Source organism: Adelges cooleyi, unplaced genomic scaffold (assembly GCF_023614345.1).
Source record: "Adelges cooleyi isolate 19-005CV unplaced genomic scaffold, UGA_ACOO_1.1 ACOO_flye_CR_arks_rails_tigmint_CR_PRNA_724, whole genome shotgun sequence".
In the NCBI taxonomy this organism is placed as follows: Eukaryota; Metazoa; Arthropoda; class Insecta; order Hemiptera; family Adelgidae; genus Adelges; species Adelges cooleyi.
Genome location: NW_026096431.1, coordinates 74,710 through 80,172, shown reverse-complemented (window position 1 = coordinate 80,172; position 5,463 = coordinate 74,710). Strand labels below are relative to the sequence as shown.

The window sequence follows — 5,463 nt, the reverse complement described above, 5'->3', positions numbered from 1 at the left end:
CTTACCTACAATGTATGAATTTTCCAAAGTTAAAATATTAAAACCACAAATTAAGTAAAAAAACAATTTTAAAAACCCCAAACGGTTAGTGATAGTACTCGATAGTGATCATACATATTTATATAGGTAAATCATCCTACTAAATGAAATAATTAAAATATATTCAAATAATGCCAATTTAACGTGAAATAATATATCATTAAAAAAAAATATATAAAAAAACTAAAATAATTTTTATTCTATGTAGTGATCATAATTGTACAGCTTTAACAAAAAAATTTGAAATAATTAATGTCTTAATTATTTGTACATTAGTATCGTATGTGTGTGCACGTTAAGAAACTAAAGCGTTAAGAGAAGTCGGTTAAGACACTGTATAATGAAAAAAAAACTGTCAATTTAAATTAGGGTTGAGTATAGAGATTAGATAGGCACTAATTATTAAAAAATACTTCATAAATAACAAAAAATGAACTTCTACGGTGTAAGTTTTCTGTTGGCCGCAGGCAAATTAATCGGTGACGGCATAGGATAACAGTCTGTAACCAATGGTAACAATAATAACTACTTATTGTATTAATTAAAGACAGAGTAGATAGAAGTAGCAATCAATCTTCTAAACGGACACGCGTCGGTTATGATTTCACTATAGTATTGGCCTAAAACAAATAATTTACATATATATAAAATAAGTCAGTAAGTTATTTAGTTGAAAATAAATAGTAGTCAACAAATTTTTCAACAAAAAATATGAAATGTATCGTTATCACCACACACAGCGGTTTGAAAAAGATAAGAATTTTGTACATCTAATTAATTTGATAATTTGGTTTAAGCGAAATGTAATATACTACTATACTATATATTATTATATATATTCTAAATCTAAAAAACGTACCGACATCCAACGACGCATATTAATAGGTAATGTTTGCACACCGGGAAACACGTCGATTTCTCTTGAACGAAAACCGTGAGCGAATTACGGACAAATATGTAATTAATAATAACTATTATACGTTTAATGTATAATTATATGTATAATTATATGTATATAATATAACAAACTACAAAGACAAAAATTCACCAAAAAAAACAAAACACGCCGTTCGCCGTTTTTAATTTTCATTATTATATATATGATAACGTTTGACACACCGGGAAACACTATTGAATAAAAAACCACGTATGACAATGAACAACAGTGTAATTAATAATAATAATAATAATTTTACGTTTAATTTAAGCATTGATTAAATATACATAGATAGCCCAAGCTGTGTTAAAAGCTAGCCGCTCATAAATAGGAGCCAGAAATTGAGTAGTATGGGAGCCGAACCATAGAGAGCGCTAAATCTGTAGTTCATTCGATCGAAAATGGTGCTCTGACACACGACATACCGGTTCAAAACTGGGCGGCCAATACACTTTTTTTGCAACTTTTTCCTTTATTTTATACAATTTTTATTTACATTATACTTTATTATAATTAAAGTATAACTATTATAATAAAGAAAAAATAGTTTTTTTTTGTATAAATTATTATATATTAATATATTTTTTTAATCATGCATAAATTGAAATTGCATTTGAAATACAATATTTAGTATATGTCATGAGTTCTTGTGAATTTGTACGCACATTATTACCAATTTAAATTATATTTCTCAAATTTACATAATTGGTTATTTATATTAATCTACTATTCGCCCTCAATACACCATTGTTGCTGTACGTAATTGGACTACAATATTACTTATTAGGGAATAGTTTAATATTAAAAAAAATACAATTACATAATGCCGTTTGTAAATAAAATAAAAATATCATTTTTCCACCCTTTGAATCTAATTGGTAGGATTTTTTTACACAATATGTTCCCTCTCTTCCTGTACTCTCTTACACCACGGACGTCGGACATCGACGGAGTCGTGACTCGTGTCCAAGTCTTATGATTTTGTTTTTTTTAAATACAATACAATATAATGTAATAAATAATAATAGTACAATAAGTAAATCGATAGCGTCACTAGACATTCTTTTGTGCGTTTTAAGCAAACAATTTTGTTTTTTTTTTTTAGTCATTGATCTACTTTTTTTAAACCTTTATTACCACCACAGTTTGTGTTGAGCGTTTTAAGAGTCGTGAGCTCCTCTAGTAAAATTCTATATTTTATTCGTCTCTTTAATTTTTATATTTTATTGTTTTAAAATGTCTCGTAAATGCGGAATTAGGTGCGAGTATTTTAACTGTGGTAAAAGCGCAAGAGATATTGAAAATCTTAAATTATATCGGTTTCCAAAAGACCAATCATTATGTTCAAAATGGGTTTCTAACTCAGGTATAAAACTAAACATTTTCATAAGCTTAACAATTCCTTTAGTCTCTTTCTTGGATAGGTACCTTATTAGCACCAGGAAGTTGGAAAATTACAAAAAATGCCGAATGGTCATAATTGAGTACATTCAGCGTACGTGGGGTAGTCGGTAGTAATATTGGCTTCCTATTTAATGTAGTGAAGAAAACGGGCATTACCTATTATTATTATTGTCTACTCAATTTCCCGGTGCTATCAGGGTGATTTTTAACCAATATGTCCATGGCTCGTGAGTTATGTAATTTTTTTTATCAATCTTACTAAGTCGTAATTAACTCTACCTTTAAAGCTATTGGGTACCGGCTAATATTAAGGTGTTTTGTACAGACAATACTTAAGAAAAAAGTGGTTTTAATAAATTTTGATCAGGGGCCGATTGAACTTAAATGGGTAGTTTTTAACGGAAAAATTAGTCGGTACCCAATAGCCTTAAGCGAAAAAGATAAAAAATGTGGTATAAGTAACCCGGGGAAATATTCTAGATTGTAATAATGAAAATAATCTTATCGGATGACTGGTTCGGCCTGTACAATTGACAAAAGATGATGTATTTTGACTAAAAAAACGGTCGGTATCCAATCCCATATAGGGCCATTCTGCGACATTTTTACGCTTCGATGCGGAGAAGGTATTGTTTTTTAAAATATGTTTTTATTTTTTTTTGTTTTGTGTCTGTTCTATCTTTAAGTCACTGAATAAATTTCATTATTGGACCAAAAATTTAAAAAGTTCTTTCTAAAAAATCTTTTCCCCTTCAAAATGGAGAAAAACGCCAACAAAACTACGTATTTTTCAACTTAAAATTACGACGCTCCATAACTTTTTTAAAAATAGTCCAATTAGTTTATTAAACATATTTAATAATAATAAATAATGGTTTTATGAGAAATTTAATATTAAAATTTATCATTTTTTGTATCACAATATATGTAGCTCTTTAAACTATATCAGAAAATGGAGTACAGTTTTTTTCGTGAAAATGGACTTATTCCCTTTTACCCGCGCACTGTCCATATTTAATATGGCATATTAACTATATAAATGAGATTTTAATTGCATTAAATGACGAGCCGTGGACTTATGTTATTTACCTAACCATACATATTTTCTTTTTTCCTCTAAATTATACTTCTATTTGTTTTAAACACATTTTAAAAGTTATCTAAATTTTTTTAGGGAACATAGGTTTAATACATCTAACTTCTGACGATCTTAATAAAAAACGATTATGTATTTTGCATTTTACCGATGACGATTTTACAAATCCAACAACGAAAAACTTTAAAAAAAATGCTGTACCTAAAAAGTACGTGGACCCAGAACAACATCTAGTATTAACACCAACTAAAACATACAAGCATCATAATTTGTTCCCTAAAAGCCCTGAAACTCCAAAATTAAAAAAAAGACAAATTCCGGATGAGACTATACATTTACAAACGCCAACTAAAAAAATGAAAAAGAATGAAATCGTACCTCCATGTTCACTGCTTGAGCTTACACCTAAAACCCATGACTTACTTGTCTCAACGCGAAATTTCCCTACTCCAAAAAAAAACTCTCCGGAAAAACGTGCGTCGCCTTCGAAACGTTCTTTACATAAAATTGTAGACAAACTAAAAAACACAATTAAAAACCAAAGAAGGCTGTTAAAAAATAAACGGGGATCAATTTCAAAACTCCGTAGTAATCTTTCAACTTCCAAATTAAAATATAAAAATGACGATATTTTAAACTCTTTAAATTATTTATCTAAAGAATCCAAAACCTTAGTTAAAATGCAAATTTCCAGAAAAAACAAAACTACAAAAAAATGGGCTATAGACGAAAAAAATCTGGCTTTGAGCATTTTTTATAAATCTCCATCAACGTACAAATTTTTACGTAATTCAAAAAATATTAACCTACCTGCTGAGTCTTCAATTAAGCGATGGATTGGCAATTCAAAGTTTAAAACCGGCTTTAACCCAAATGTCTTCAGACAACTTAAAATGAAAGCTGAAACAATGGACGAACAAGAACGGTATTGTACACTTGTTTTTGACGAAATGAAAATAAAAAATTTCTTAGAGTACTCTAAATACCTTGATTTGGTCGAAGGCTATGAAGACTTGGGTCCATTGGGAAGGTCAAATAAACTAGCTGGCCAAGCAATGGTGTTTTTAATTCGTGGTTTATATGCTCCGTGGAAGTTACCAATTTCATATTTTTTTACTTCTACATCTGTAAGACATACGGATTTAAGTACTCTACTAATAAATGCCATTGAAAAATTATTGGACTGTGGATTTATAGTTACTGCGATGATATGTGACCAGGGTAAAAATAATGTTGCTGCTCTTGTAAAAGACTTAAAAATGACAAAAGAGACACCGTTTATCGAAGTCAAGGGCAAAAAAATTTATTCTATTTTCGATGTTCCTCATATATACAAAAATTTTAGAAACAATTTTAAATCAAACAATTTTATTTTCAAAGGAAAAGAAACTTCATTTAAAGACCTTAGAGACGTATACGAAATTGATAAAAATAGTGGAACAAGTAGGTCCCTTTTAAAAATTACTGATAGCCACATGAACCCTGGGCCGTTTCAATTAATGTCCTGTAAATTGGCAATGCAGCTCTTCAGTAATTCGATGGCAGCAACAATGGAGACATGCATAATGACCAAACAACTGCAATCTAATACTGCTTTAAATACTCTGGACATGGTTAAAGAGTTAAATAACTTATTAGACGTTTTAAATAGTAAAACACTATTTCACCAAAATCGATTTAAATGTGCAATATCTCAAGAGCGTCCCCAACAACTGGAATTTTTACTTAAAACAAAATCTTGGCTCAAAAATTTAAAAAAAGTGAAAACCAAAAGTAGACAAGAAGAAAGACCTCCGTGCTTTGATGGACTTATATGGACCATAAATTCTATCGAAATGCTGTATAATCAACAAAAAGGATTAGGATATAATTACCTTCTAACGAACCGATTAACGTCTGATGTCATTGAAAATACTTTTTCGGTTTTCCGGCAAAGAGGAGGATACAACCGGTATTTTTATTTTTTTATTGAATTTAATTAAGTTTT

At 29.4% G+C, this 5,463-nt stretch overlaps 1 long non-coding RNA gene across 1 annotated transcript; it reads right to left on the bottom strand.

Moving 5' to 3' along the window:
• Window positions 1–214: 214 nt before the first annotated feature.
• On the bottom strand, window positions 215–1,241 carry LOC126845234 (uncharacterized). The gene is made up of 2 exons (XR_007686737.1): window positions 899–1,241; window positions 215–659 (listed from the first exon to the last, which is right to left on the bottom strand). It is a non-coding gene; the product is annotated as an uncharacterized LOC126845234 (long non-coding RNA).
• Between the last annotated feature and the right edge of the window lie 4,222 nt (window positions 1,242–5,463).